The following is a 10149-nucleotide window of genomic DNA, read 5'->3' as shown; positions in this document are numbered from 1 at the left end:
TCACTGAAGAAGCCAAATATATTAATTCCCTGATATTGAATGACGACTAACATAAATCATCAATTTAAGACTATATAGTTTAATACAAACTCCACATGATGAAATCAAAATTTTCAGTGGATCTCCACGAAAAATGAAACAAAAATGAGAGTTACAGTCACAATGCACTGAATACACAATGATCAAACAAATGATGGAGGAATATTTTACATTAATTGCAAAGCTTGAGTATGACAGCTTCAGAGAGAGCACACATCAGATATTCACATTCAGGAGACGTAATCTTCAATCGCTAGTGAAGCATAGATTTGTGACTTTTTTACAAAGTCGAGAGCACTATAGAACTGAATTCTGAGTCAGAGAGGGTGATAAAAATCATAAGAACATGAGATAACATGTGTGCAAGATTGAAAAAGGCAGGTTCTTCAGAAAAAAATATCTCTATAAAGATCAGATTGGATGTGAGAACACCAGGATATATAAGCTAGGTTGTTTAGAAAAGAAATCCACAGAGAGATCAGCCGAGATATCAGCTTCAATCTGACAGCAGAATGAAATATTAGCTTGGTCATTCGGGAATATGCCACCAGAAATCAGATGAGTGATCATCTTGGATAAAAGAGCAGTAGAAGAAATTAGATCAGCTGTTCAAAAAGAGTGACAAGAGAGATATGTTCATGTTCAGAAAGATTTTCATAGTTCAGATGAGTTGGACTATTGGAGCAAGATCAAGAAGTAAGATACATTCTACACAATTGAGAGAGAGAAGGATAGAACAACAGAGGAAGGACAGCATATTTGTCTTTCAAAAACAAATTTAATTATTTTTTATTGCTAATTGGGCTTTATCTCATACTTGAATATTTAGCTAACAGGAAACAATCTTTGAAGCTTTATGGACTCAAACCAGCACTACAAGCTCATTATTTTAAGTAAGACATGTTTTTCATTTTGTTTCGCTTCCCCTTAAGTAGATATGGCAATGTCACTTATTTCTAATCACTCGTACTGTTTTGTCTACTTATTGGTTTTTAGTTAATGAGTTAAGTGTAACAAGCCCAAATTATAAAGCACATAAGATTTTTTGTCTAGATGAAGTTTTTCTGCTCAGAGATCTGCGAGTACTGGGCTTACATATGGGCTTAATACTATCTAAATATTAATTTCACAACATTGTAAATCCAAATCACAATTTTATAACAGTTATTGATTAGTCAATGGTGGAATAATAGAATATAGTTTGAAATCCTCTCGAATAATGATTAAATGGAAACAGTGACGGGCATAATTTGTATTGTAAGGAATCTAATTTAGACTAACCTTCATGTAATGCAGTTTTTGAATTTCAACAGTTACAAAGAGCATTTGACTACTAAACCTATGTGAGCTTCCAAGATGATCCTCATGTTAATATTGAATATTGACTTCGGTGTCTTTTTAAAAAGGTCAAGAGTCTATTGAATTGATTAGAAGAGCACCTCAGTTATGGGATCTCAGACGGCGCTTCTATGCTTTTAAAAACTATTTTTTATGCAATAGACGATAGATGTTTAAACAAGCGAAAATAATTCCTTTGTATGGAAACTCGTTCCACCATTGACTTGCTCTCTAGGAGGGTGTCTTCTAGTTGTTGATGTGCCCAACCTTTAGAAGTATCCATGCCGTCAATGTGATGTTGGATCTCCTCTTCTTATTCTCCAATACTTATGGAAGATCTCATTCATCACCTCCGCAACAAGACACTCTAGTGGAACGAGTGCAGTGGAAGAAAATAATAAAGGGAGGAGTTGATGGATCCAAATTAATGCATGAAATCTGATGCATATCAGTCTTATTTGTCATGCAAAACGTGTTTAAGTATATTAAGCAATACTAGTGTGTAACATGTTTATTGGTTTATGTCTTCTCTCAAATTTGTTATTTTATTTTTTCTAGGGGTGAATTTACACTTGAATAAAGAAATAAAAGAGTTGCGGAAATTATTCCTAATTTCATATTTATGGAATACTCCTTGAGCAGTTTTGGTTCAGCTCATCGTTGAGTTGAGCCGACAAGTCAAGAGAAGGATTGCAGCCAGATGGGCTTCAATATTAAGAAAAGAAGGGAGAAAATGACTTGGCCTTGAGCCAGCCCAGAGTGAAGCCCGCATCATAACGGGCAAAATTCAAATAGGGGTCTAAGATATAGTCTTTCAGCTTATCAATGGGTGAGGTCGACCAAAGAAGAGAAGGGTTGCGGCCCAATGGGTTGCAATCTTAAGAAAATAAAAAGAAAAGTAATTTTTGGGCCTCAAGCCAGCCGGGAGTAAAACCCATGTCACAACTGACCTATTTCAAATGGAGGACATTATCTGAGCCGACTAACTTTCTTAAAGAAGGTCTCATAGTAGGATTTAAAACACTTAAATTGCTTACCTAGTTTCCTTTTACAGCCCATCAGTGGGTGCATACATTGACCAGGATGGGGAGGCCTCGGCAAACTAATGTAGAAGCTATGTTGTTGATTGAGCAGCTAACCTGGAGACTGATGAGGTCGGTGATGTTGTGCAGTGTGCCCCATGAGAAAGATTGGACTACTAGTGTGACTTTACATATCCAATTTGAGTCATACGAAGGAGATCAGACATTCATGGGTAAAAACAGAGCTTTTCACCTATGGCAGTCGACCCCGTCAGTCAAACAACATATCCTGGTAAAGAGGAGGATCGTGAGCCATCTAACTGACCGTGCACGACCTCCAAGGCTGGATGATAAGAACTATGGCAATGGGAGGTCCCTTATCAGCCTTAGAAATGGATCTATGACCATGAGATCTATGTTTTAATTGTTAATTTAATTCAATAAAATATGAAAATATTTATTTACTATTTCTGATGTCAATTGAAATAAGGAAAATTAGTATATAATATTTTTTGTGCTTTCTTTAGATTTTTGCTTCATTTTAAAACATATTTAATTATACAAACTAACTAAAAATCTCAAAACAATCTCAACAATTATATTTCTCACTTTTAAACTCATTTCTTTCATTCCAATGTAAAGAATAAATCCTAAATTAACTTTCTATCTCTTTATGGATCGACTCCTTACTCGCCCTATATTACCTATAGCGTATTTAAGTGCAAATTTTCACAAATATTTTTGGTTAAGTATCTAATGATTGAAACAACGACATATAAAATTTAACTTTGGACTTATCAGAAGTCTTTCTCAAGTATCCATCAAATAGTATATTTAAACGACATCTTTAACAACTGATTCCACCATAATTATCTAAATCATTAGATATAACAAGAGACTTATTGGCAACATAACATGAGAATAATATGAACACGCGTATATATAAACTTGAATGAACTTCAAAATAACACAGAAGTTTAACTGGCTTAAGGGCTATATAATATCGATCACTCAAGCCACATGCTTTTTGTGGAATCCTTGGCACTTGGTTGGCCCTCCTACACTTATATGCTTATTATGTTTTCATCAAATGAGGGAGATTATATACTAAGTTAAGGTTTTATGTTGGGATTCTATAAGTTACTCAAACAAAATTGAGTGTGGAATACTGGAACCTCGAAAAAGGCATAAACCTTTGGTGTCACTCCCTTTCTGTCTAATGACGCATTCTTATTCAATTTCCTCCAAACCTGATGTTTTGATTCCCTTCTTCAGTCAACCAGATGCCTAGACATAGTAGAACCAAGAAACACTTTTGCACTTGAGGCTGCTACAACGGAGTTTGTGACAGAAATTGATGGATATTATTTAAAGCTACTTAAAATATGTTTGAAATCATTACTCTGATCTCAATAAATCCAGTGTCCATGACTAGGGTTAAACTAATGGAATATGTATCTCATTATGTTATTCAGAAAATTATAAAACTATTTCAAGGTGTAAAATGGACAGTGATAATGATGGCTTTTGAGGATTCAATTGACCAGATCTGAACTTGGTTGCGCAGCGGAATATGGCATTAAAAATGGATCTGGAAACCAAAAACATAGAAAAAAGCCATCACCTTTGCATGTACCAATTCTTCAATTTCTTTATTTTGAAAGTAAGAATTTTCAGGATGTTCAGATGTCCAGCCTCTAGAACTACTATGTTTCTGGAAATCAGATTTCATCTCCATCTAGTCCCCACTAGAAGCACCACTTAGGGAAGAGGAAGGGAAGAAAGGCGGGCACTCAAACTGACTTGCATGGGTATGAAATGAGGGTGTCCCCCTCCATTTATATTTTTTGGGTAAAATTACACATCTCTACCATCTGAAACAATTACTTAAATATTAAAACTTTAATTATAACCACCAATGTCTAAAAACCTTGTGGGCGTGACCCTCTAGGCTTCAGCCTAGTTAAAAACTTTAATTTTGGCTGACCTTATTATTAACTAAACCAAATATACATTAACTATTCAATGATTGATTTAACCCCAAGGTGTGACAAGCTGCACCTCATCGCGAATCATAAAAGAATGCCTTCTCCGATATTTCCCTTACCCTAGCAGGAATTTAACTACATCATATTCCTTGCTTTAATCTCCAATAAATTTGTGTGTGGGCGATATCATCTTGACTACAGAATCGCCTTTGTGGACTTGTTGCTGCATCCGGGCAATTACGGTTTGGAATCCCTTAAGTAGAAACTCACAGGGCATAGTCAAAAGACAACTGTCCATCCTCAAGATATCTTTGGTGCCTTGGGTCTAAGAACCATTTACACAAATATGCCATGAATCAATTTGTTGTCAATAGGTATAATACCATTCAGGGATTCATACAGAACAACTCAATAAATTCTTTCCCCAATGATGGGGACCATCTAGCACCAAGGGACGGTCCCAACCAGCCCAAGGAACAAGGGTGAAGGTGAAAGACCCAGCCTTTAAGTATTTGACCTAGTAAACGGGCCCCAGAGGTTGACGTTATCCTCGTTCATAATTTTAGCACATCTTTGCATTTTGTGGACCTACGTTTCAGGCGCATGCCTTGTGTTTAGACTTTGGTAGGTGGACCCCATGTTTGCGCCATCTAAGATGCCCATACGTACCCTTATGTAAAAGGGGGGGAAGGGACCCCCCCAGTCACTTGCTAGATAGCAAAAGAAAGAAAAACAAAAGTTGTTTCTGTTTTATTTTATTTGCCATTACTATCTTTAGGGATTTTACAATTTTGTCACTTTGTATGGTCTATCCTTTGTGATACCCTAACCCGCCACCGCCACTTGGCGCCCTGACCCCCGTAGCCGCCAGCCCGCTGCCGCGGCTGCGATTATAGCCTCGGTCACCGCCCACGCCCACTACACTCGCCTTGTTGTTGCTTTCATCTTACGTGTCCGCCCGCCGCCTGTGTGTCGTTGCTGCCTCACTCGCACTACACTTGTCATCTCCAATAGGTGTCACGTTCTGCATGTCATTACCACCCACACCCGCGCACCTTCACGCCGTGACCTCCGCAACCACCAGCTCACACTTCATCTACTAATGCTGTTGCTGCCACCACCAGCGTCATTAATGCCACCGCATTCTCCGTTGCCACCCACATCGGCAGCGCCTAACTCACTATCGAGCGCCCACCCATCCATGCCGAGCTTTGCACCCGCACTCCGCCCATGCACAACGGGATAAACTCTAAAGGAACCATGAAATCATGCATCTTCTAATACCAGTTTGAGATCATTTCACCTATGTTATCCTCATCTTTATATGAAATTTGAATCTTATGCACTAGATGAAGGAATTTTAAAAAATAAAACTTTCTCATATAACATGTAGCATAGTTCACTAACCCAATAAGTCTTATTGAAAATGGGCTTATAATAATATTTTTTATCCTCCGTTCTATACTATAACCCAAAGTTTTCAGGGAAATATATTGAACATAAAAAACAAAGTTTGGTTTATGAGCAGAAAAAGCGAGTGCAGCCGGCCACAAGAATGTGAGTAAAGAGTCACTCAAGGCCACCTACAGCTGGCCAGCATCAATGCGCCAAAGGCCTCACATGGAGGCCCATGTAAGGCCCCATATAAAGCACACACGGAGGCACGTGCATGCAAATGAACAGGAAGTCTTAATCATTTTGATAGATTATATCAAATGTCATTTATATAGCAGTACATTGACCAATGTGGTATGTCTCTTTTTTGAGTACCTATTTCATCTTTGCATTGGGCAGTGCCGAGAAGAAACCAATAAATCACAGCCCAATGAGCCATGATGTGAATGAAACTCAGGAAGAAGACATAACCAGGCTTTGACCCAACCTAGCGCTAAGCCCGTGCCATATCGGGCCATTTTAAGTAGATGGACATGATCCCAGCCATCTGATCTTCTTTAAGTTTATCAAACGGTTAGATCTACTTCTTATTATTTTATATCAAAAGCAAATCAGGATGGCAGAAGGGTAGACGAGGTGGTGGCGTGGACGACATCGCATCGACACCGGACGCGCCACCGCCATCAACCGAAGTCAACGTCTCCGCCACCGACACACCACCACAGTTAATCGACATCAACACCTACGCCACGAACACGCCACAACCGTCTCCGCTACGCACGTCTCCATGCACGCACGGTCCTTCACGCATCATGACCCGCCGCCAATGGCAGATCAACAACTGCCCCTTGGCGTGACATGAAGCATGTCTTGCGTCTTTAATTTCTCATCTTTAATTTCTCGTCTTTAATTTCTCGTCTTTAAGTTGTATTTTCTATTTCCTCTAAGGCCTATATGTATAGGCCATTGTTTCTAGAAATAGTTAGGCAGTCATTATTCAGGAATTGAGTTTGTTTAACTCTTCTTGGAGGACTGCCCTGCCTCCCCTATCTCATCTCCGCTCCGACCACTGCCGCCGCCGCCGTCGCCTTCGTCGTCATCACCGGCCACCCTCCCGTTCATCTCTCCCCTCCCTTCATTCTCCTCTCTCTCTCTCTCTCTCTCTCTCTCTCTCTCTCTCTCTCTCTCTCTCTCTCTCTCTCTCTCTCTCTCCCTCCCTCCTTGGGTTACCCCAGGCTACCGCCCAAGGCAGCCCAAGACCGCCGCCCCAAGCCACCCCAGGCTACTGCCCAAGGCAGCCCAAGGCCGCCGCCCCAGGCCGTCCCAGGCTGCCGCCCAAGGCTGCCCGAGGCCGCTGCCCCAGGCCGCCCCAGCCTGCCGCCCAAGGCAGCCCACGGCCGCCACCCTAGGCCGTCCTAGGCTGCCGCCCAAGACAGTCCAAGGCCGCCGCCCCACGCCGCCCCACGCCGCCCCAGGCTGCCGCCCAAGGCAGCCCTAGGCCGCCACCGAGACCGCCCCAGGCTGCCAGCCAGCGCCGCGCACGCTTGTGCCACTGACGTCGGTCGTCATTGACGTCATCCGAAGATTCAAGCCACGCGCGCTCCGCGCGCTCCAAGTGCGCAGACCGCATGGAGTGTACAGAGCAGCACGCGTGTGCGCTGAGCGCGTGGAGTGCCGACGGCATGCAGCGCACCCAGAGCACGCGGAGCACGCGCGGGTATTTGCCTACGCCTGACTCTGCGATAACGACATCAAATCACTACCAGGGCCATTCAACGCCCGGAATGCCCAGACTCTTCCCAGTCTAGTGGGCCACTCAACGCCCGGATTCGCCCAGTTTTGCCACGCTCAAAATTCCCCGCAGCCTCTTCACGCACTACGCTGCCGAGGTACACCTGAAATCTTTGGTATCGTCGTGTTCTTCGTCTAGTATTTCGAGAGAAGTATCCACCGCCGCTAGATTTGATTTGATTTGGATTTTCCTACAATTCTATTTCGAGAGTTTCTTTCGTGACGTGAATTCGGATATTGAATTTGGTGCTTCAGCATCGTCGCTGTGGGTGAAGACAATACTCCTGCCCTCGACGAGGATCGGAGCTGCACCACAAGTATTTCATCGGTTTTAAACTTCGAATTCGACCGCGTGGATTTCTGTGATATGTTTATCCCTCCCAACCCAATCCATCCATTGCCTTCCATTCGCCTTGTCATTTATCCATTTCCCTAGCCGTCCATTTCCTAGTCGTCCTACATCATGAGGATACTTATGTAGATGCGGGTACACCGCGTTTAAAGAGGATCCACGGCTGTGAATTGTTTGCAGCCGTTTACTCCTTTTCACAGGGCATCCATCAGTGAGGGACACTTTGAACTATTGCCACCCTGGCCAGCATGCTCTGGTCGGGCAGCAGTTTCTTCCGAGGGGGACTGCCTTAGGCAATTAGATGGCCTGGGAGGACCCCCACGACCGTTCAAGTGCATTGATGGCACTAGGAGTTCTTTCCCAAACCATTAAAGGGGCTGGTAAGCCCCCTAAATTCAGCATCCTTTGACCGATATTCAGGCGATGACGGATGACCTTTCCTATGGCTGTGCGAGAAAGAGGATGGGAGTGACACCACTCTGACCACTCTTAGAGCTCAGGACGGTGCTAGAGGAGGCTGAAAAAGGCAAAGAACAGCGCCACCACAGGAGAGCAGAAAAGGAGAAATCGCAAACAAATGTTAGAAGGCGGTGATCGGCATTCCCACCCCTGAGTATTCGATTCAGGGCAGACTCAATACTCTTCCTCATTCAATCTGGATGATAAATAGTTAGTAACTTCATTAATCCCTTCATGGAGAGCATGTGTTAGATAAAGTACCTAAAAGAAGCTGTGGTAACCAATCTGAAGAAAAATTCGATCAACCTCTAAGCTAAGGCAAAAACATATATCTATAATGATTTAACCTTATAAACATATAAAAATCTATATATCTAAATATAAAAATATATATACATTAGATTCCGTCTCTTTTAGGCATTCTGTCAAATATGTCTATGGTGTCCACAAAACCATCCCTAGTTATCTCCAAGTTCAGCAATAAAAAATATATCATAAACATTACATCGATATACGTCGTAATAGACTTATTAATACTATCGATTCACTCTTAATTGACCTTAGTCATTGTATTCTCATCTCTCTCTCTCTACTTAGTTACTTTATTATAATGTAAACTAGACAATTCCTGCTCCCTAACTATCTCTACCAATCTTAATCTTAACCTCATAAAAGATGTATATATTTCTCCAGCTCACTAATATAATCCTACTTAACTAATCTCTCCTTGTCAAGCAAATTCCACCTCCCATTTTTTTTCTTCTTCTTCCTCCTTTCTTTTATTAAAGCAACTCATTATAAATTACTCGGGATAAAACTTACACTTCACTATCTAAGTGAGTATTGATATCAATTCTTATTATACATATCTCCTATCTAATATATAACTGACTATTAATTAAATAAATAAGCTCCTATCCTTCGTCGATAGTAACTCACTAATATATCTCCTTAAGTTTCTCTACTTCTTCGACTATCTACACTAACATCTCATATATATAATACCCTTGCTTCTTTAAAATTAAATTACTTCTCAATGTTTTTTATATATATGTCTACTAAAAATAATATCTGATATTCTCTCTCTCATATCTAATTCTTTCATCTACATAATATATTTTGCTTACAAACCACTTATCACTTCCTATACTTACTATACTTACTATCCATTTTATTAGTATAAACCCTTAACTACTCAACTATTAAATTCACACCTAAAGGCCACTCCCCGTGCATATGACATTGCTCTAACTGTACATCTTAGTGAGTTTATATTTTTCTATCAAATTTATTTGATTTAGGCAACTTGAGATTACAACAACATTACAATTACACACGTAATTTACCTTCATCACCCCCCGCACCAGCCGTACTGCCGTCGTTGCCATGCATGTCTACCTGCACAACTCACGTGCCATCGACACTTGCTTCACCTACGTGACCGCTGTCGCCGCACACTGCCTCAATGTCATTGTGCATTAGCCCGCAGCCCGCCCGCCTGATTCTGCCTGCGTCACCGCTGGTGCCAACTCCTGCACCATCGAATCTGTCATCGCCGCCGATCCGCCCATGCCATTCTGCCATCTTCGAGTTGGCGCTCTAACCGCCCCCCTATTTGCATCCCCACTGCCATTGGCACCATCACCTTTACCATTGTCCAGCTGCAACACGAGTCGCTGGCCAAACCATCGCCGACATCGTTGCCCATGTGAGTGCTCGCATTGTCACTAGTGCCATCTTTCGTGTCATCGCCGCCAGCCCTACT

The sequence above is a fragment of the Wolffia australiana genome, chromosome 2, assembly GCF_029677425.1.
Source record: "Wolffia australiana isolate 7733 chromosome 2, ASM2967742v1".
NCBI classification, from domain to species: domain Eukaryota; kingdom Viridiplantae; phylum Streptophyta; class Magnoliopsida; order Alismatales; family Araceae; genus Wolffia; species Wolffia australiana.
Note: the sequence above shows the minus strand (reverse complement) of the source record.